General features: G+C 31.5%; 1 pseudogene; it reads right to left on the bottom strand.

Moving 5' to 3' along the window:
- Positions 1-271: 271 nt before the first annotated feature.
- On the bottom strand, positions 272-23,546 carry LOC122274374 (annotated as a pseudogene).
- Positions 23,547-24,689: the final 1,143 nt, after the last annotated feature.

Raw genomic sequence — 24,689 nt, 5'->3', positions numbered from 1 at the left:
ACAATACAAAAAACCAATTTGAGTAGTAAGCCACACAATTTCTTTTAAAAAAAATAGAGTAAGTAAATACGAGATTCACATGAAAAAATTAATTAATTTTTAAATAATGGACCTTATTTTTTTCAAAACAATTGTGTGACGCTTGTGCATTTTACGACTATATGTAGTATTACTCATCCCAATATCTTCTATATAATTGTTTTTTTGTTCTTACAAGAATTTAAGAAATGAACTAACAATGGTAGCTCTACCCAAAAAGAAAAACAATTTGTTAAAATTTGGGTGGTGCCCTTTTAAGCCTTAGAAAATGAAAAATCAATACTATGTGAGTTTTCATCTCTTGGGCCGGGGGTTGATCATGATGATGAACTATTGACTGATCAGGGGAACCGATCTGATCAATTTCTAAAAGGTCAGTATCAGATTGGTAGGATCTTGGGGAACTGAGAACACTAGCTTCGAGCTCTAATTTACTGGACCTGTACTTGTAGCTGTGGAGCAAGTGTGTGGGTAATGTTCCTTGGCTTGGTGTGTTTTCCCCACTTATCAATCCTGAACAACTTGTATCTATTCCAGCTTTCCTCAACTTGTTTCTATCTTTTGCATCCTTGTGCCATTTCTTAAGAGCCTTTGCTGTTTGTTCCTCAAATATAGCTTTCTTCATATGAGATCCCATCTATAAACATGAATTGAGAGTCAAAATTTCATGTTTGACGATACAATTAAGTCCATTGAATTCAGATTCAAAATGGGCAATCGAGACATTCTCTGATTTTTCAATCGGATTGAATGGTCTAATGCCAAAAGATAGATATAATATTAAATGTTCATGTCGGTACTTCAGGTAATCTAATGTTGTAGAATGTCTTGCATACTGCGTTTATCTCTTTTTAAAATTGAACAATCCGAATGGAAGCCACCTTTTTACATAAAAGAACAAAGAAATTAATCTCAATGGATGTTAGTAGACTTACATGTATTACTAAGGCATAGAGAGGGAAGGTGATATAGCTGCAAAGGATGAGAAGGGCTACGCCGAGTGAAACCCTAATCAATGATACCAGTGAGAAGGGCTACGCCAAGTGAAACCCTAATCAATGATACCGGCAAGTTTCCACGGAAGCAAGATGTCATCTCAAACTCATACTGGCCATCTAATATTTTCACAATTATGCAAAAAATGAGATTTGTTACCTATAATTATTTTTACGTATTTTGTTGATGTGATTAGTCAAAATAGTTATTTTATATTAAAAAAATAACGTAATCAATTATATTAGTAGAATGTACAAGTGAATACATAAAAGTTATTGCATATAGAATTTTTGGCAAGAAATTAGTTCCACTTTTACAATTTCATTTTCTAAAAAATCAATAAATAAAATAAGGTGAGTTGAAATAATATATAGCTTTAGTGCAGAAATGACTTACAAAAATCCAAAAGAAAATATGCCATCTGGAAAGCAGACTGTACAAATGACAAATTACTCTCAAGTCGTGTTACAACCATGTAATAATATTGGAGAAATGATGTTCTTAATCATAAATTTCATTATTTCTAGTAATATCAATTGATATGTTGTATGTAAAGTGAGTTTTTATTTATTTATTTATGAAACCACTTAAAATATATAAAAATTATATGTGCAGTCAATTTAACACATTTTACTAATGTAATTGACTGCATCACTTTTTTAAAATATAAAATAATTGTCTTGGTCAATCATATCAATGGAGTACGTAAGCAGCATGCAAAAGTGATTACATATAACAGAACTAAAATGTGTCGCATCAAATTAAAGATAGAAAGAGTAAATAATTGACAAAACACTATAAGAATTTGTGCTTATCCCAGCGATTTTTGAAATGCTGCAAAAAGAATCGCCGTAATATATAGGTGTTGCCCAGATGACTAACACAAGAGGAGGGGTGAATTGAGTTATATTTAAAATAACAATTATAAATCAAATATACAATATAAAATATAAACAAAATACGAAACAGTCATAAATATAAAGAGTAAGGGTAAGAGAGAAACAAACTCAGTATGTTAACGAGATTCGGCCCCACTGCCTACGTCCTCGCCTCAAGCTACCCCTTGAGAATCCTCAAATTCATTATTCAACCTCCTTCAGGTGAAGATAGAAACCTATTACACCTTTGAACAACACCGCTACAAAGGATCCGTGTAGAACACCCTCTACACTTGTAATCACCTTACACGTGGTGATTCAACTATTCCCCATGTAGAATACTTTCTACATGCACAAGGGTTATACATACCCTTTTTCTGATACAAGAACTGATAGTGGATAGGTTATCATAAAACACTCCTTAATGAGTGAAATAAGAACAATACAGCGCAAACTATATCTCTCAAAATGAACAAGGATTAAGGCTCAATGCTTAGAGAAGAGAGAATGAAAGTTTTGAATGAAAGTTGTATGTTCTAGATGTTGTGAATGTAAAGCTCTCAAATGATCTATTTATAGGCATATGAGACTTCATATTCAAATTTAAAAAGATTCACATGTTAAAGACAACATCATTCACTTTTTCAAAAAAAAATCAAACCTAATATTTTACTTTTGGCATATAGCAAAAGAAGCACACTTTCCTTTTCAAAAAATTCAAAACTAATCTTTTACTTTTTGCATATGACAAAAGGAGCACACTTTCCTTTTCAAAAAATTCAAACTTAATCTTTTACTTTTTGTATATGACAAAAGGAGCACACTTTACTTTTCAAAATTTTCAAACAAAATCATCTACCTTTTGTATAAGTCTAAAAAAGCATTAATCACTTTTGAAAATATTCAAATAAAATATGCACATGTGAAAGATGACAATCAATCATCTTTAATATTTTCAAAATTCAACCCTTTAATCAAGGCATGCACATGTAAAAGATGACAATCAATCATCTTTCAAAATTTTTAAATTTAATTTTCAAAAATATTCATGCACATGTGGAAGATGTATTTTAATGCTTTATGATAAAATATTAATTTTGAGCATTAATCCTAATTTCAAATTTTGAAGAGATTTACAATATTACTCTATAATTTTAATGTGAACTTGTTCCCTTCTTGCTCATGCTTGTTTCCTTGATGTGCTTGACACCATTGTGTAGACAACTTGAGATTGAGACTTCTTTATTCTTTGAATTTATTTGTTATCATTAAAATTCATGTGTAGATATATAATTACACAAATCTTGAAACATTGGGTTCAACAATCTCCCCTTTTTTGATGATGATAAATACTTGATAGAACCTGAAACCTGTATTGATACTTAAGCTCCCCCCTGAGAATGTGCGTTAGTTTTTCAAGCAAAAGTATAAATATAATTCCAAGCATATATAATAAGTTTAGCAATTCAAACAATGTTAATATTTTAATCTAACACTCCTCCTCCTTTTGGCATCATTAAAAAGAATCCGCAACAAGTAAATGGATCTGAAGAAAACGGTGCGTTAGTAGACACTGTAGATAGTTGAAAAATAAATAAATAAATAAATAAATTTGATCCGTCCGTGACTCGACAAGTGTGGTTAAAGATTGAAAAAATCGTCTGATGTTGTTGACAAACGAGATTGAAGGCTCCGAGTTTCTAAAAAATGTCATTTTCACCGATCGGAAAAAAAATCACATTACTCTTTGACTTGGATGATAGCTCGTCTGGTTCTTTATGCTATCTCTATAAAATCAGTCTTAAAGTTCATCCAATCCGTATCAAGTTTTCTTCTCATCTCTATAACTCATCTGCATTCCTTCAACATTCTCGTTTTAAACTTTCTATTCTCTTCTCAGTGGCTCATTCTTCTAACATTTCTCTAGATCCATCTATGAGGCATTCTGCACCTCAACCTCCTGTCCTTTCTGCAGCTGCCATTGGTGCCATGTTGCAGCAAGAAAATAATAATCTGACTAATAAGTCAGATTCTGATGCTATCTATGACTTGGTGAGTCTTGGGACTCACTACTCTTCCTCTATTGTTGCTTTTTCCCAACGGCTACAAGCCAGAAATCATGAAGTTGAAAAACTCAAAGAACAAATTGTTGTACTTCAATGAATTGTTCAAGAGTCTCACACAAGGGAATGAATCATTCAGCAGAAAAATAAACAGTTGAAATCTTTATTAGATTCTTCATTCTGCTTGCCGGCTCCCATGAATATGAATGACATGATATTGTATGAAGAGAATGAGCATCTCAAACATGAGGCTAAGAATCTCAAGTTTATGTAAAAGTATTTAAAAAATCTATCTCTATTTTTATTGACTCTGGTCTATCTTTTAAGAGATATTTATAACATGCATCATACATATTTATCTTCTTATCATACATAATCTATCTTCTGGTAAAGGTTTTGTGAAAATATCTGCTAACTGATCGTGTGTGTTTGTGAACTCTAGTACTATATCGTCTTTCTGCACATGATTTCGAAGAAAATGATATCTTATTTCAATATGCTTAGTTCTAGAATGTTGTATTGGGTTCTTTAAAAAATTTATAACACTTGTATTATCACATTTGATTGGAATGTGATTATACATGAGTTTAAAATCTTCAAGTTGTTGCTTCATGTAGAAAACTTGAGCACAACAACTACCCGCAGCAACATATTCTGCCTCAGCAGTAGATAGTGCAACAGAATTTTATTTTTACTAAACCAGGAAACTAGTGTATGATTTAAGAAATGACATGCTCCACTAGTGCTTTTTCGATCTATTTTACAGCCAACATAATCTGCATCTGTGTAGCTGATTAGATCGAAATATGTGTATTTAGGGTACCATAACCCTAGGTTAATTGTACTACTAAAATATCTAAGAATGCGTTTAACTGCAATTAAATGTGTTTAACTACAATTAAATGTGATTCTTTTGGAAATGATTGAAAGCGTGCACATAAGCACACACTAAACATAATATCTGGTCTACTAGCTGTTAAATATAATAAGCTACCAATCATAGCTCGATATATTTTCTAGTCAACTGGCTTACCGGATTCATCTTTATCAAGTTTAGTTGATGGGCTCATTGGTGTTCCAATTTCCTTAGCATTTTCCATCCCAAACTTCTTTAGTAATTCCTTAATATATTTTGATTGATTGATGAATGTCTCACTTTTTGCTTGCTTAATTTGCAATCCGAGAAAGAATGTAAGTTCTCCCATCATGCTCATCTCAAATTATTCCTGCATAGTTTTAGCAAAAACTTGACACATATTTTCATTAGTAGCACCGAATATTATATCATCAATATAAATCTGAATCAAAAGAATATCATCATTTTCATATTTAATGAAAAAAGTTGTGTCGATTTTTCCTCTTGAAAAACTTTTTCAATTAAGAAACTACTGAGTCTCTCGTACCAAGCTCTAGGAGCTTGTTTAAGTCCATATAGTGCTTTTGTGAGTTTGAAAACATGATTTGAGGAAATATGATTTTCAAAACCTAGAGGTTGCTCAATATATACATCTTCATTTATAAAACTATTTAATAAAACACTTTTAACATCCATTTAAAAAAATTTGAAATCTCTATAACAAGTATATGCAAGTAGCATTCGAATAGTTTCTAATCTTGCGACTGGTGCATATGTCTCATCATAATCGATTCATTCTTCTTGATTAAAACCTTGGGCTACAAGTCGAACCTTATTTCTAGTAATGATTCTGAACTTATCTTTCTTGTTTCTAAAAATCCATTTTGTTTTAATAATAATATAATTTTTGGGTTTAGGAACAAGTGTCCAAACATCATTTCTTTCAAATTGATTCAACTCTTCTTTCATAGCTAGAATCCAAGATTCATTAAGAAGTGCATCATCAATATTTTTGGATTCAATTTGAGATAGAAAAGTAATATGATTGCAAATATTTCTAAGAGATAATTGAGTACTTACACCTCGTGAAAGTTCTCTCAAAATTTGTTCCACTGGATGATCTTTCACAAATTTCTACTGTTTGGTTGCATCTTGTATTAAATTTTGATGATCTTTTCTGATGGCTCCATGTTGAACTTCCTCTATTATTTTCTTTTTGTTGAGATTGAGACTTTCCGTATTATTTATACCTCCTGTTTCTTCATCAATAGATTTCTTGGAGAGTGGAGAATTAGATTCATCAAATACTACATGCATAGATTTTTGTACAGTCAAAGTATTTTTATTGAATACTCTATAAGCTTTACTATTAATAGAATACCCGAAAAAGATACTTTCATCAGATTTTACATCAAACTTGCCTAAATTATCCCTATCATTCAAAATAAAACATTTGCATCCAAATACATGAAAGTAATCAATGTTGGGTTTTTTCTCATTCCAAAGCTCATAGGGGGTTTTATCTAACTTAGACCTTAGCATAACTCTATTTATAACATAACATGCAGTACTTACCAAAACCATTTTCATCACAAAATATTTCAATATTTTTATTAACAAACTTTTTTCCCCTATCACTTCGGATATTTGAAATAGTATAACCCTTTTTATTTTGAATTCTCTTGCATAATTTGGTAAAAGCATTATGTACCTCATCTTTATGAGTAAGAAAGATGACCCAAGTATATCTAGAGAAATCATCAACAATAACAAATGCATAATATTTTCCTCCTAGACTTGCAACTCTATTTGGTCTGAAAAGATTCATTTGTATCAGTTGTAATGGTCTAGTAGTGGAAATATATTTCTTGGTTTTAAAAGAAGTTTTTGTTTGTTTACCAAATTGGCATGCATCACAAATTTTATCTTTAAGAAAATTTATTTTTGGTAAATCTCTCACAAGATCATTTTTTGAAAGTTTGGAAATAAGTTCCATGTTAGCATGACCTAATCTTCTATGCCATAGCCAACTAGTTTCATTTTGAACTGAAAAGCAAATAGCATCTTGTGAGGTAATTTCTTCAAAATTGATTGTATAAACATTATTGCTTCTAAAAGCAATAAAACAAATATTACAATCATGATCATTCAAAATAATGCACTTATCCATTTTGAAAGTAACTGTAAATCCTTTATCACATAATTGACTTATACTCAAAAGATTATGTTTTAGACTTTCAACAAGTAAAACATCTTCAATTATGAGAGAAGATTCATTACCAATTTTACTTATTCCCACGATTTTCCCTTTCGAGTTGTCTCCAAATGTCACGTGTCCTTCTTCTTTAGATCTAAGATCAAAGAACTTAGTCTTGTCTCCCGTCATGTATCTTGAACATCTACTATCTAAAAACCACTTGTTTTTGCTTGTGCATGACTTCATGCATACCTATAAAAACAATTAAAATGATTTTTCTTGGTACCCAAGTTCTTTGGGTCCTTTATTTATTAGTATTAGAAGAAACAAGATTTTTAGGTACCCATATGGCCCTAATAGTCATTGTATGATTTCTTCTAATAGGACAAGTATGATAATTATGATCATTTCTATTACAAAAATTACAAATAGCATGTGACATATATGAAATGCTTGAATGATTATAATAATATCTTTTTTTGACAATTATTTTCATAAAAATAATTTTGAATATTAGTATTTGATGTAGAAGGATTATCAAAGAAATTTTTATAAGGCTTGTATTTTTGTTTTGGCATATATCCCAAACCTGCATTGTCAAAAACATATCTTTGACTACCAAGAAGTTTTTTAAAATTTCTTTTTCCATTCGTAAAGTTTTCAACAATATTTTCTAAATCGGTTTTTTTCTTATTCAATTCAAGATTTTCATCTTTCAAAATGATATTTTCTTTTCTTAAAATATCAATTTCGTTTGTTAAAGAAGAATTTTTCTTTTTCAAAGCAATATACTTGATACCCAATTTTTCAAATTCCTCATATACCTCTTCTAAAATATTTTGCAATTCTTCATATGAAGGATCTTCAATATGATCAAGATTTGTTATCTAAATGTCATCTTTAGCCATAAGATAAAGATTTGCTGATTCTCCATTGCTTGCTTCACTATCTGAACTACTTGAATTATCATCCCATGTAACTTTCATTACTTTCTTACCCTTGTTTCGATCTTTTTTTAGCAGAGGACAATCTGATTTGATATGACCAGACTTATTGCATTTATAATAAATTAAAGTGTCATTTTTACCTGAATCTTTCTTGGAAAACTTTTTGAAGGATTTTTTCGGAGGAGTTTTATTTTTCTTTAGGAATCTTTGAATTCTTCTTGTTATCATCGCAACTTCTTCATCTTTGTCTTCATTTTCCTCATCTTCATCACTTTCACTTTCATGAGGAACAGCTTTAAGTGCCAAGTTCTTCTTTGGCTTTCCTTCTTCTTCTCTTCTTTTCAATGTGTACTCATGGGTGATAAGTGGCCCGATGAGTTCATTCACTTCGAGCTTCTTGAGGTCTCTAGCTTCAAGAATTGCTGTCAATTTTGATTACCAGCGTTTTGGTAGAGAGTTGGAAATTTTTCTTACTATCTCCACTTTTGAATAAACTTTGCCAAGAGCTGTGAAGCTGTTTATGATGTTAGTAAAACGAGTGTGCATACTAGAAATAGATTCATCATCATTCATTTTAAACATTTCATATTCATGAGTAAGAATATAAATTTTTGATTCCTTAACTTGCGAAGTTCCTTCATAAGTAACTTCCAAATTATCCCAAATTTCTTTTGCCGTAGCACAAGTTATTATTCTATTAAACTCATTTCCATCGAGAGCATTAAATAATAAATTCATAGCAGTTAAATTCAAAGTATAAAGTTTACCGTCTTCATGATCAAACTCTTCTTCTTCCTTTTTGACCTTTACTCCATCAACCACTTTTGTTGGAATATAAGGTCCATTTACAATACATTTCCAGATTTCTCGACCTTGAGCCTGAAGGAATATTCTCATTCTAACTTTTCAGAATAAGTAATTATCTCCACAAAAGAGTGGAGGCCGACTGCTAGATTGACCTTCACCAAATGAAGCTGCAATGTTAGCCATAAGATCTTAACTCAAAAGATAGTTAATCTTATAATAGAGATCTTAGCTCTGATACCAATTGTTGCCCAGATGACTAACACAAGAGGGGGGGTGAATTGAGTTATATTTAAAATAATAATTATAAATCAAATATACAATATAAAATATAAACAAAATACGAAACAGTAATAAATATAAAGAGTAAGGGTAAAAGAGAAGTAAACTCAGTATGTTAACGAGGTTCGGCCCCACTGCCTACGTCCTCACCTCAAGCTACCCCTTGAGAATTTCCAAATTCACTATTCAACCTCTTTCAGGTGGAGATAGAAACTTATTACAACTTTGAACAACACTGCTACAAAGGATCCGTGTAGAGCACCCTCTACACTTGTAATCACCTTACACGTGGTGATTCAACTATTCCCCGTGTAGAATACTTTCTACACGCACAAGGGTTATACACACCCTTTTTTTTATACAAGAACTGATAGTGGGTAGGTTATCAGAAAACACTCCTCAATAAGTGAAATAAGAACAATACAGCGCAAACTATATCTCTCAAAATGAACAAGGATTAAGGTTCAATACTTAGAGAAGAGATAATGAAAGCTTTGAATGAATATTGTATGCTCTGGATGTTGTGAATGTGAAGCTTTCAAATGACTATTTATAGGCATATGAGACTTCATATTCAAATTTAAAAAGATTCACATGTCAAAGACAACATCATTCACTTTTTTTAAAAAAATCAAACCCAATCTTTTACTTTTGGCATATAACAAAAGGAGTACACTTTCATTTTCAAAAAATTCAAACCTAATCTTTTACTTTTTGTATATGACAAAAGGAGCACACTTTACTTTTCAAATTTTTCAAACAAAATCATCTACCTTTTGTATAAGTCTAAAAAAGTATCAATTACTTTTGAAAATATTCAAATAAAACATGCACATATGAAAGATGACAATCAATCATCTTTAATATTTTCAAAGTTCAACCCTTTAATCAAGGCATGCACATGTAAAAGATGATAATCAATCATCTTTCAAAATTTTCAAATTTAATTTTCAAAAATATTCACGCATATGTGGAAAATGTATTTTAATGCTTTATGATAAAATATTAATTTTGAATATTAATTCTAATTTCAAATTTTGAAGAGATTTACAACATTACTCTATAATTTTAATGTGAACTTGTTCCCTTCTTGCTCATGCTTGTTTCCTTGATGTGCTTGACTCCATTGTGTAGACAACTTGAGTTTGAGACTTCTTTATTCTTTGAATTTATTTGTTATCATCAAAATTCATGTGTAGATATATAATTACACAAAGTTTGAAATCTTGGGTTCAACAATAGGTTATCACGGCGATTTCTTAATCATTGCCAAAAATTATCCTGATTAATGGCGAGGGGTGTCACTGACTTTACCCCAGCGATTTATTATACTTTTAGCAGCGAAAACTCTCGCTGCCATAGATGAATTAATATCCAGGCGCCAAAATTGCCAGTTTATTTCCCATCTCGCCTGCGACTTATTCACTCTAGCCTGTACCTCCTCTTCTCCGTGTGGTTTTCATCTATCTTTCGGCAACTTGCAACTAAAATCGCTTTCGTTGAATCCATACGCAAACGTGCGATAATCACATTTCCGAATACGTCCCAAAGCTCCATCTCTAGCCTCCACTACGTTTTCCTTGTGCATAGAAGCTTGGTTGTGGTTTCCTTTCAAAACCAAAGCTATGCCTCCATCGAATGACTTACCCATTAGGCATTCACAGTACCGCCTTCAAATCTTCCGCATTCTGAACCCAGTACTTCGGCTACCAAAAATAAAATTCTCCTTCTATTGATTTCATATGTACACACGACGATTGCTGCCAAAATCGCCCTCTGTTGTGATTTATAGGGGGCTAATTTCTTGTTGAAGTGTTAGTCAGAAACAAAGGGGTCAGAAGTCCCAAACATACTGTGTGAAAGGCTTGCTAGTCCATTCTAAGCCCTCGGTTGGCCACAATCCACTGATCGGTACCTCTACTCAGCGTGTGCAAGGTATTTTTCTAAATTTCTGTTTGGAACTCATTTAAATGACAATAAGATAGTCGACATTTTACCTTGAACATGGAAAAATGTATGAGAAAGAGAATCCAATGAGGCTAGTTAAACCAGAAATACTTATTGTTTGGCTCTACCATTGGAGCTCCCTTAACAACTATTGCTCGATCTTGTATTTCTTGAGCCATCTCAATAATAATAAGCTCAAGCTTTGCGCCAACTAGTAGAAGTATCTGCACAAGAAATTAATATCATACAGAGCAGCTCAGCTAGCAGCTAGCACTATTTAAATAATCTCATTGGCCTATATAAGATTAGATCAATTTCTTACAACTAGTATTGGTGCCAATGACAACCAGGTGAGCGAGTACCATTCTGCACCATTTAAGAGAAAAATGTTAAAATCATCCTTACTAACATCAATGAGAAATGTTACTCGTCATCATCATTTTAGTCATCGTTCTTTCAGCTAAGATCGAGTAATGTTAAATACAGTTTTAAAGTGTGCAAGCCTGGTAAAATTTATTTAGAAAAAGTGAAGTTCACTATAAAAAAGGGGGGGGAGGGGTTCAAATGAATTGTGTGAAATTTACATATCCTAATTAAAACTATATATAACATTACTCTTTAACAACTAACGTGAGAGAGGGGGATCAGAGATTTACTGTAAACATTGAGAAGTAAGAAAATGATAGCAGAAAACCACAGTGGAAGGCTACAAAAATAGGAACAAACAGAAACTTTAGGACGAGAAAACAATATGAAGGTAACAAAAACAATATAATAATTAGTACACTGCATGCATTTTGGACTGAAAGATGGAAACTAACCTGATGCCTACCACCATTTTGAAGTCATCTTCCAGGGATCTTTTAATGTACTTATGGAAATTGAACTTGCTGCATGGGGCAAAATGTGCCTGCAATTCAAATATGTCATGTTTTGAGTTTAGTTTGATTATTTGCAGGTACACATAAACAAAGACATGCATAAGAAAGAGCAAGCATGAAAAAACTGGTCATTCACTCACATTTATAAATCCATGACGTATAGTCGTCACATAGTCCACGGCCTTTGACACCGAACCGAAGAATTGCCTCAAAAATGCCACCTATATATGCATGAAAAACATTCCAAAACAACAAATTTAGAGAAATTAAAATCGAGAAAATAGAAGAAGAAGAAGAAGAAGAACAAGGAATATCTTAAGCTTACGATCCATCTTATTCCATGCATGAAAAACAGCCAGGACGAATATGAATATGTGCAATTGGTGCACCCCAGACGGTGAGATCAATGGGACTTTATCCTAATTAGTTACTGTAATAGCCCGCTAGAAATTCAATTGTGAAATTTCTATTAATTTTAGGAACCTCGTGAAAATCCCATAAGTTTTCACGAATCTATTAATCGTATAGGTTTTTGCCTAACTACATAGTTAGTGTTATTATTTACTATGGTATCAGAAGTGTGTTTTTGATTATTGGAGATAGTTAGAAGTGTCAAAATGTATTATGGTTTGTGCCATTAGACTCGGAGGGTTATTTAAAGTCTTATGGCGCAATAACATTTTTTCATATTTTCGGACAAAACGTCTGTTCAAAACTGTAGATATTATTGGATAAAAAGAAATATCTTCAGATAACTTTCGTGAATATTATTGGGTAAAAATATTTTGAGTTAATTTTTATAGAGATTATTAGATAAAAATATCTTAAGTTGAATTTTTATAGATATTATTGGTTAGAATATTATGAGATAATCTTTTATAGATATTTTGGGTAGGAGAAAACTACACTCAACTCTCAATTCTAGCCTTATCATCTTCCTTATCTTGTCCATAAGTAACTCTAGCCATCACCTACAAACTTATCTTCATTTACACGTTCCTTTAAAAGAATATCAAATACTTTCTCTCGGACAGTTTTTAGGAGTTCTTTTGCACGCCCATTTCGAAGCTTTTGTAAGTGTTTTATCATAAAGTCTCATTCATATAAGTTGTTTCTTTTTTAGTCTAGTTTATATGAATACATTATTTGCCCCATTTGAAGATCATTTGGTCAGTCAAATATTATATAAACTATAAAAAGGTTATTCTAGGAGATAAACTGGAGAATATGTTATAGTTTGAAGTTTTTGACCAAGCTAATGGATAGATATTGGTCCAAAATTTTTATGGAGTATTGTTAACATGTATATATGACTATTGGTTGAGGATTTTTGCATGATTAAAGGTTTTGATGAAAGATTTTCTTAGATTTAGAAACTTAGAAACTGGAAGAAGAAAAACAGTTTCTGTTTTGAGAAGGTTTAACTCTTTGGTGGTCTAAACCTATTCTAATGACTTTGATAATTTTATTGGAGGATCTTAAGCATCTTATATACATGTTATATTATTATTTTGAAAATATTTGATGTTAGTTTCAAATATATGAAATTTTATGCAAAGAGATATTAAGATAAGCCAAAGTGTGGATATTCTTGGCTAAATTTATGTTTTGGTTAATTTCTAACCATGTGATCTTGAATTAGAAGCTTATATATATTTTAGGACATCTTTTTAAACTATGTAATGGTTTGGTTTGAAGATCATATATTTATAAGTCATAGATCAAGAGATTTATCAAAATTAGTTGAGGAAAAAGTTTCTGTTTTTGGACTAAGTGTAAAACCAAAAACTCCAAATGTTATTTTGTGATTTTGGTGACTTTAGTTTGATGATTTAAAGCATGGTTGATGTTAGGATGATATTATGAATATGTTAGAAGTAAGATTTGATTTTTGAAATTCTTGGAGATGTTTTGATTTAAGGTCAAAACTTGTGATTCAAGTGTTTGGATTTTTTTACAAAAATGTTTGGTGTTGATTATTAGCTTTTTCTAAATGGATGTTTTAAGTATGGTTTTGAACTTATGATTGAAATATGCTTGTTGCAAAATTTTGGTTTAAGCATGAGTTTTGAAGTTGGAAGGAATTGTAACAAAAATCAAGGGAAATGGCCTATGGATGTTTCGACCATAGTGTGTTTTTCATAGTTGTGTTTTGTTTTAAATTTTTCTGAATTGATATTTAAGTTTAGGACAAAATTTACATGAGGAATGTAAATTTTGAAAACTTTTGGAGTTAGTATGCAAAATTCTTAAGTTATGGGTAAAACAGTCATTTTTCCACATGTAGAGAAAAAAATGAAAATTTTACTCTTAAAGTTAGTATTTTCCATATTTCAAATTATTAGTGATTTAGTTCTAACTTTTAGAATCACTAATTACAGTTCCTCGTGATCGCACTTGAAATTTTATAAAAAATGCAGAAATCGAGATAAGTTAACTTTTAACTTACTAGCAGTCTACTGTGTATGTGTGCTAAGTAAAGGAACTACAGTGTATGTATGTATGTTATCATATATGTCATGCCATGCCAAGTTATCACGTAATTGTCTATTATATAGAATTTATTCTGTCATCAATTTTTATATGTTACATAATATATTCTGTCATGTATTACTGTACATTACAAGTGTGTCATGTTAAATATGTTGTCTATTATATGTTATGCCATGTTACGAAATGTTTCTATCTCAAGTTGGTCATGTATTTCAAGTTATGTTCAAGTCATGTTATGTTACGTCAGGGCTTCAGTCATTTCGTATTCCAGTCACGTTTCATCTTGATTACTTATGTATAGGGTTACAGCAATTGTGGCGCATACACTACGTGAGACACAGCAATTGTGACACGTAAAATACATGAGGCCACAATAACTGTGGAGTATGGATTTAAGCAGTTAAAGAATAAGTTTCCGTAGAATACATGGGGCCACAACAACTGTGGAGTATGTATTTACACGTAGAATACATGGGGCTACAACAACTGTGGAGTATGTATTTTTCATGTTAATTCAAGTTTCATAGCAAGTTCATGCTAAATCAAGTTTCAGATCAAGTTCATGTCAAGTCAAGTTCAGTTTATGTTTCAATTTAAGTTATGTCAATTATGCTATGTTGTACGCCAAGTTATGCTTTAATTACTTATGAATTTGATTATGCATTTATGCTTTTACTGTCATCCATGCATTATTAGCTTGTGTGGAAGTTTTGTTGTTAACTTACTGAGATTTGTAATCAAATCTCACTTTGGTAGTCCCAACTACCATTCCCCCCGAATGATAGATCTTGTTACAGGACCTGAAGGAGAATCAGGAACTGATCAACTAGACATAGTTGACTAAGCGACGGTGCGACATAAATGTTAATATAGTAATTAACGTAAATTACTACTTGTACGATTGAGTTGCATCTCCAGTACTTTTTGGATCATAACCATTTTGGACTAATGTTGTGATCTTAGTTGTTCAATGGATTTTTATGTATGAAGTATGTTTTAAGCATTTGGGATATTTTCAATTTGGTGCATAGTATTGCTAAAGAAAAAATTTATCCACTGCAAATATTGCATATTGTTAGATGCATGTTAGGAATTTTGCATCTTATATGTCATGAACGGGGGCAGGTAACCTTGTGTTGCATGTCTCGACGCTTCAAATGTCCGTCCGATCCCAAACGAAATTTGGGGGCGTCACAGGGTGGTATCAGAGCAAATACGTCTCTGGGCAGTAAATCCACATGTCCTTAGGAAATGCACCAAACATTAGGCTTGAAATTTTAGTCGTCAGTAGGCTTGAATTTCTTAAAGTATGAAAGGTAGTATGTGGTATTAATACATATACTCGTGTGCTTCAAGAAGGGATACATGACTCATGATAGAATACTTCAGAATCCTAAGGGAGATAACAATCAAGAGGATCAGAATTTCCCGATGGATGAAGGATTAGTTAAGGTAAACATAGTTAACGTTGATCTGATTGCAATTGATGGTAGTATTGCATTATTGTTATTTTGGAGTAGGTCAAGTCATTGGGGTTAGTAAATTGTACATTGTTTGATTCAAATGAGTCATTGTTTCTATTAATTGTGGTAGTGCTTGAGAATTTAGCTTGGAAACTGAATTGTTACTCTAGTGGTAAGAGTAACAATTTTCATTAGAAGTATTATTGTTCATATCAATGTAGATATAGAATACCTTTTAGTAATATGAGAAAAGATATATAGGATTGATGAATGGTATTCCACATATTTGGAGAATTGTTTTAATTTTGAGAATACGATAGAAATTGTGTTTGGAAGTGTAATTTGATTAGGAGAAGCTTTAGCCTTAGTAGGATTTATTTATGATAATAGTATTACCACGCCACCAGTAAATGATTTCTGGCAAAACACTATCTTTATGGATACATAGATCGATCTTCTTTTGAAGACTATTATATGGGGAGTAAAATCTTGGTCTTGAGGATTCATGTGAACATTAGGAACAAATCATTTAGAGTTAGAATAATTGATAACTCATGATGGATAGAAGAGTTATGATAATCATAAGAGAGAAAGTCTTAAGTTTAAGTTATTAACTGGTCAGTTATCGAAGTACCACCTAGGAAGATGACTGATTGTTGCGATTATAAAGAAGTAAGTTAGTCCTAGACCAGTAGAACTCCTTGAGGTTTTTATTAACTTGAATATTACTGTGAGTTTGGATATGCATGATTAAATGCATATTTATATGAGTCATTGGATCATGTCATATATATGAAAATCCCTGAAAGAAATAAAATGGAGCACATAAAACATCTACCAGAAGATAGAAACACAAATATGAATATTTGTGAAGTATTATTTTATTATCATAAAGCAAAATTACAGAAATTTGAGGCTCTTTGCCTCAATCTTTAAACGCTCTTGCTCTTCAAAAATCTGCATACCTTTCCTATCTAAAGAAGTAGCCACTCGAAAAGAAGAGTTAAGCAAAGATTTTAAATCTCTGTTCTCTCGCTTTACTGCTTCTATCTTTATGTTGGATTCCATAAGAAGCCTCTGAAGGATAGAAATATTCTCGTGGAGTTTGTTAACCCCACTAGTCCTGGATTGCAGTCGCTGAGAATATGCGACAATGGCTGATGAGTATCGGGTACCGAGACTCACAAGCTCATAGATAAGTTCATTATCTGACTTATTAGTCAGATCATTATTGGATTGTACTATAGCACCTACGGAAGAAGCATAAACAACTGGTGAACGAAGTGCAGAATACCTCATGTTTTGGTAATGAGAAGATTGCTGAGCCATTGCAAAGTGAGTAAGCAGAAAGAGATTGCAGACTAATTTCAGAAAAGTGAAGAAGATGAGATGAGAAAGAAGATGAACTGAATAATTCTTTTATAGAAAAAATTATGGCGAATCATCTCTCGTGAATCATTTCTCTACAAGAGACAAGAGCAATGTAGTATCATAGCTGCGGTGCATGACAACTACAGAAGAATAAAGTAGTGTCATAGCCATGCGGCGCCTGACAACTACAGAAGACCTATAAAAATCATGCGCATCAGAGTTGTCTGATCTAAAACAGAGGGCCACCGATTAAAAAAAAAACAGAGAGAGAGAGGATAACAGCTTAATTTTGATGAATTCTCTACTAAGTTTGGTATTTACAAAAACACTTAAAGTATATCGCCTATGTTTTTCTAAATAAGAGTTTCGGAAGATTATTTACTTGAAATTTTAGGTTTGGAGAGTGTGTCGATACAACTTGGCCAATCTTATGGAAAGAAGTATAATATAATCTTTGATTAAGATAAGAGAGTTAAGGAATGACATAGTCTCAAAGGCAAATATATACGGGATAGACACCAGGTTGGTAAGCAACACATATTCCTTAACTTGTTATTTCTTACTTACTTCGATTTCGAGGACGAAATCTTTTTTTTTAGGAGGGGAGATTGTAACAGCCCGCTAGAAATTCAATTGTGAAATTTCTATTAACTTTAGGAACCTCGTGAAAACCCCATAAGTTTTCACGAATCCATTAATCGTATAGGTTTTTGTCTAACTACATAGTTAGTGTTATTATTTACTATGGTATCAGAAGTGTATTTTTGATTATTGGAGATAGTTAGAAGTGTCAAAATGTATTATGGTTTGTGCCATTAGACTCGGAGGGTTATTGAAAATCTTATGGCGCAATAACATTTTTTCATATTTTCGGACAAAACGTCTGTTCAAAACTGTAGATATTATTGGATAAAAAGAAATATCTTGAGGTAATTTTTGTGAATATTATTGGGTAAAAATATTTTGAGTTAATTTTTATAGATATTATTAGATAAAAATATCTTAAGTTGAATTTTTGTAGATATTAGTGGATAGAATATTATGAGATAATCTTTTATGGATATTTTAGGTAGGAGAAAACTACACTCAACTCTCAATTCCAGCCTTATCATCTTCCTTATCTCGTCCGTAAGTAGCTCCAGCCATCACCTACAAACTTATCTTCATTTACACGTTCCTTTAAAAGAATATCAAATACTTTCTCTAGGACAGCTTTTAGGAGTTCTTTTGCACGCCCATTTCGAAACTTTTGTAAGTGTTTTATCATAAAGTCCCCTTCATATAAGTTGTTCCTTTTTTAGTCTAGTTTATATGAATATATTATTTGCCCCATTTGAAAATCATTTGGTCAGTCAAATATTATATAAACTATAAAAAGGTCATTCTAGGAGATAAATTGGAGAATATGTTATAGTTTGAAGTTTTTAACCAAGCTAATGGATAGATATTGGTCCGAAATTTTTATGGAGTATTGTTAACATGTATATATGACTATTGGTTGAGGATTTTTGCATAATTAAAGGTTTTGATGAAAGATTTTCTTAGATTCAGAAACTTAGAAACTGGAAGAAGAAAAACAGTTTCTGTTTTGAGAAGATTTAACTCTTTGGTGGTCTAAACCTATTCTAATGACTTTGATAATTTTATTGGAGGATTCTAAGCATCTTATATACATGTTATATTATTATTTTGAAGATATTTGATGTTAGTTTCAAATATATGAAATTTTATGCAAAGAGATATTTAGATAAGCCAAAGTGTGGATATTCTTGGCTAAATTTATGTTTTGGTTAATTTCTAACCATGTAATCTTGAATTAGAAGCTTATATATGTTTTAGGACATCTTTTTAAATCATGTAATGGTTTGGTTTGAAGATCATATATTTATAAGTCATAGATCAAGAGATTTATCAAAACTAGTTGAGGAAAAAGTTTCTGTTTTTGGACTAAGTGTAAAACCAAAAACTCCAAATGTTATTTTGTGATTTTGGTGACTTTAGTTTGATGATTTAAAGCATGGTTGATGTTAGGATGATATTATGAATATATTAGAAGTAAGATTTGATTTTTGAAATTCTTGGAAATGTTTTGATTTAAGGTCAAAACTTGTGATTCAAGTGCTTGGATTTTTTTATAAAAAAGTTTGGTGTTGATTATTAGCTTTTTCTAAATGGATGTTTTAAGTATGGTTTTGAACTTAGAATTGGAAGATGTTTGTTGCAAAATTTTGGTTTAACCATGAGTTTTGAAGTTGGAAGGAATTGCAACAAAAATCAAGGGAAATGGCCTATGGATGTTTCGGCCATAGTGTGTTTTCCATAATTGTGTTTTGTTTTAAATTTTTCTGAGTTGATATTTAAGTTTAGGATAAAATTTACATGAGGAATGTAAATTTTGAAAATTTTTGGAGTTAGTATGCAAAATCCTTAAGTTATGGGTAAAATGGTCATTTTTCCACATGTAGAGAGAAAAATGAAAATTTTACTCTTAAAGTTAGTATTTTCCATATTTCAAATTATTAGTGATTTAGTTCTAACTTTTAGAATCACTAATTACAGTTCCTCGTGATCGCACTTGAAGTTTTATAAGAAATGCGGAAATCGAGATAAGTTAACTTTTAACTTACTAGCAGTCTATTGTGTATGTGTGCTAAGTAAAGGAACTACAGTGTTGTATGTATGTTATCATATATGTCATGCCATGCCAAGTTATCACGTAATTGTCTATTATACAGAATTTATTCTGTCATCAATTTTTATCTGTTACATAATATATTCTGTCATGTATTACTGTACATTACAAGTATGTCATGTTAAATATGTTGTCTATTATATGTTATGCCATGTTACAAAATGTTTCTATCTCAAGTTGGTCATGTATTTCAAGTTATGTTCAAGTCACGTTATGTTACGTCAGGGCTTCAGTCATTTCGTATTCCAGTCACGTTTCATCTTGATTACTTATGTATGGGGTTACAGCAATTGTGGCTAGGGGTGTCAAATCGTGTTAACGGGTCGTGTTCGTGTCGTGTCAAATCGTGTTAACGGGTCATATAGGTCAACCCTAACCCGACCCGTTAAGCTTATCGTGTCAAAATCTCAAACCTTAACACGACCCATTAACATAACGGGTCGTGTCGTGTCAACCCGTTTTAACCCATTAATAAATATTACGAAATATATTTTTTTTATAAGTAAACAAATAAATTAAGAAAATATTACGAAATAGGTTAATACGACACAATACAACTCATTTTAAACTATTTATATAAATAGGTTGAATAGACTTGAAATTAACCTTTTTAACTTGATTAAATTTACATAATTTTATATAAATGTTAAAATTACAATATCTATAAAAATTATAAAACTAATTATAAGTCCAAAACTACAATCCAAATAATAAAAATATCGAAATTGAAATTCTAACAATTTTATTTTTAGATATAAGGGTATAATTGTAATTTTAACTTTCTTAACGTGTCATAACGGGTTATAACGGGTCAAAACGGGTTAACCCGTTATCAACCCGTTAAGCAATCGTGTCTTAACGGGTCAACCCGTTTTGACCCGAACCCATTAAGGCTAAACCCTAACCCGCTATTATTGTGTCGTGTTCATGTTGGGTTAACGGGTCGTGTGACATATTACCACTCCTAATTGTGGCGCATACACTACGTGAGACACAGCAATTGTGACACGTAGAATACATGGGGCCACAACAACTGTGGAGTATGTATTTAAGCAGTTAAAGAATAAGTTTTCGTAGAATACATGGGGCCACAACAACTGTGGAGTATGTATTTACACGTAGAATACATGGGGCCACAACAAATATGGAGTATGTATTTTTCATGTTAAGTCAAGTTTATGTAGAATACATGGGCCACAACAACTATGGAGTATGTATTTACACGTAGAATACATGGGGCCACAACAACTGTGGAGTATGTATTTTTCATGTTAATTCAAGTTTCAAAGCAAGTTCATGCTAAGTCAAGTTTCAAATCAAGTTCATGTCAAGTCAAGTTCAGTTTATGTTTCAATTTAAGTTATGTCAATTATGTTATTTTGTACGCCAAGTTATGCTTTAATTACTTATGAATTTGATTATGCATTTATGCTTTTACTGTCATTCATGCATTATTAGCTTGTGTGGAAGTTTTTTTGTTAACTTACTGAGATTTGTAATCAAATCTCACTTTGGTAGTCCTAACTACCATTCCCCCCGAATGGTAGATCTTGTTACAGGACCTGAAGGAGAATCAGGAGCTGATTAACTAGACACAGTTGACTAAGCGACGGTGCGACATAAATGTTAATATAGTAATTAACGTAAATTACTACTTGTACGATTGAGTTACATCTCTAGTACTTTTTAGATCATAACTATTTTGGACTAGTGTTGTGATCTTAGTTGTTCAATGGATTTTTATATATGGAGTATGTTTTAAGCATTTGAGATATTTTTAATTTGGTGCATAGTATTACTAAAGAAAAAATTTATCCGCTGCGAATATTGCATATTGTTAGATGCATGTTAGGAATTTTGCATCTTATATGTCATGAACGGGGGCAGGTAACCTTGTATTGCATGTCTCAACGCTTCAAATGTCCGTCCGATCCCAAACGAAATTTGGAGGCGTCACAGTTACCACAAAATCTTAATGGGTTAATTGCCTTCACATGATCATGATCAGAATACAAATAAATAGAATTTTTGAATTAAATTTGTCATGTCCCTTTAAAATTTGAATTTAAAAAAAAAAAAGAAAAAAAAAAAAGAGAAATGGTTTAGCCATGTATAAACTGACATAGCTTGATGTGGTATATTAGATTATAAAATTACTTTTATTGTAACGTTAATATAACGTGTATCATATGAATCCGTATCAGTTTGTGAGTTTATTTTTATGAAATTTTTTTGTGTGGTTATGAGAGTACTTAATTCTCTTAAAACAATATGTACTTGTTCAAGGGACACTTGACGATATTTTAAAATTAGAATTTTTAAATAGAAAATTGATATTTATATTCGTGAAATACACAAGTGCTATGTAATCTTTTTGAAAAAAATGAATAAATATGGAATTCATATAAAAAATTATTTTTTAATAGTAGATCTCATTCTTTTTCAAAATAATTATTATACAATATTCTATAACTATAAATAACATTACTCTTAATTTAAATAAGATGTAGTATTTCTATAGTCAACAAACACTTGTCAAATTACAAACTTATAAGTTGGATGAATATGAGTTTGAAGGGAAAACTGGCTTGCATGTTAAAAGACTATTGTGTTTGGATTTTGAATTGAGTTGAGATGAAAGTTGAATAAAATATTATTAGAATATCATTTTTAATATTATTATTATTTTGAGATTTGAAAATATTAAATTGTTTATTATATTTTGTGTTAAAATTTAAAAAAATTATAATAATTAGATAAGATAAATTGAGGGGAGTTGACGAAACAATATGGCGATATTGTCATGTTCCAGAATTAAAGTACTATATATACATGTTTCTTACATATTTTGAGCAGTAATCGTCTCCAGCACTGCCAAGACTCGACGCCATACTACATTTTCAGCATATGAAAGTAACTTTCTTCTGTCATAATCGCCACCTCCTTCGTCATCATCTGCATCTGTGTCGTTCTTCTTATATTCATAAGGTTTGCATGGAAGATTGTGTCTTCAAGTTCTGCTGGGATGCATATCTTTGCGATAAATCTCGTACCCACTGTGAGCAGTAGGGAAATGAAACCTAACAGCATCAACTCTGCGCGCAACACAAAAAACAGACAATTACTTCTAATGGGAAATGTGATTGACAAACATATATCATGTTTCACTAATTTGGAACGTATCATTTAAAAGACAAATTAATTTAATGGTCGGTGGATACTGCCGCGTCGGCATACATAATAAGAGGAAAGTAAGACAATGTCTTAGCAAACATATCATGAATTACAAATACGATATTGTAATTAACATATAACCAGCTTTGATTTTCTCCAATGCTTCACTCATGGCTTTCTTCCGGCGTTTCTGAAACCACTGCATGAGGACGTACAGAAACAAGCAAGGTGAATATTGGGGTGATGTAGCAGTAAATCATGCATGCATGCATGCTACGTACCCAGAAATTAAAAAAACCGTTGAAATTGGCTCCAACAAAAATTAACAATATACCTTTCCAACGGAATGAATCCCATGTTCTATCAGGACAGATATAATCACAAAAACAGCACACACAACCGCCAGCGCCCATGTGGGTGTCTCCTCCAGAGTCCTATCTCTTGCAGCAGTACCGGCAACCATTACTGCACTGCTTCAGGCAAGTTAATTGAGCAAACTAAAGTTGGGATAGATATCAGTCACGATGGGAATTAAGCAAAACTTGGCTAATTCCCAGAATTATAAGTTTTGCATGCAGTTCCTAGGCAACAAGAGGATAGATCTAAGCATTTAAGTACCCTTGGAAAGGCTGATGATAGCGCGTTTGAGGTCCTAAAATGATACCCTACACTTGTCCTGTGCTTGATGGTATTTTCCTGCAGGAAAACGATACGAGTGGTAGATAATCCTTAGAATGTTGCTATTGCAGTCAAAATAGAGAACGAAACCAGTCAAAGTCAAAATGGTTAATTAATCGGAGGTGTTCTTATATTAACGATAAATTCGAGAATTAATTTAATATATTAAATTATAAATTTATTTTTATTATAAAGTAAATTTAACATATTATATAAGTCATGTCAATTTATAAATTTATTTTAATAAAATTTCTTTATAACTATAACACTTCACAAAATTGAAAAATAAAGTATATATATCTACGTGACATTATAATTGGATGCCATTTTTGAAGGGGTGGAGGTTACGTCTGCGCTATTCTCTTAGTTCAATCAGATGATCTATAAGTGGGATTATTGCCAGTAGATGGTGTTAAAAATTTTGTCAATAGAAGATCAGTATTATATCCATTATAATTCAAATAATATGTCATCCTTTTGTTATTGGAACGTTGGGATCGTGCATTTTAACTCCCCGGAGACGTGTACGTACGCGTGTGTTTAGTACGTGAGAAATACTTTAGTCAAGAAGGAAGTACGTACACAAAAATAATTTTATAAATTAATTATGTGATTTGACAAATTATAAATAGATATAATAGATAAAATGAAATCACATTAATTTGTTAAATTATTTTTATATAATTCATTTGTAATTATAGCAATCCTCTACGTTAAATTGTAAATATTGTTTGCAAAATTTAAAACAGAAATTCCATCCCATTAATACCCTTTAAAAAATTAGCTTTTATTTTTAAATATTAATTAAAAGGTGAGTGTGTAATGCCAAATAATCTAATGTATAGAATTAAGTTATTAAGGTCTTTTGGAGAATTATATAATATGTATATTGTTTTCTCCACTAGGAAAGTTGGTAGCATTAAAGACA

This window comes from Carya illinoinensis, chromosome 8, assembly GCF_018687715.1.
Source record: "Carya illinoinensis cultivar Pawnee chromosome 8, C.illinoinensisPawnee_v1, whole genome shotgun sequence".
Lineage (NCBI taxonomy): Eukaryota > Viridiplantae > Streptophyta > Magnoliopsida > Fagales > Juglandaceae > Carya > Carya illinoinensis.
Note: the sequence above shows the minus strand (reverse complement) of the source record. Positions and strands in the feature narration are given on the sequence as shown.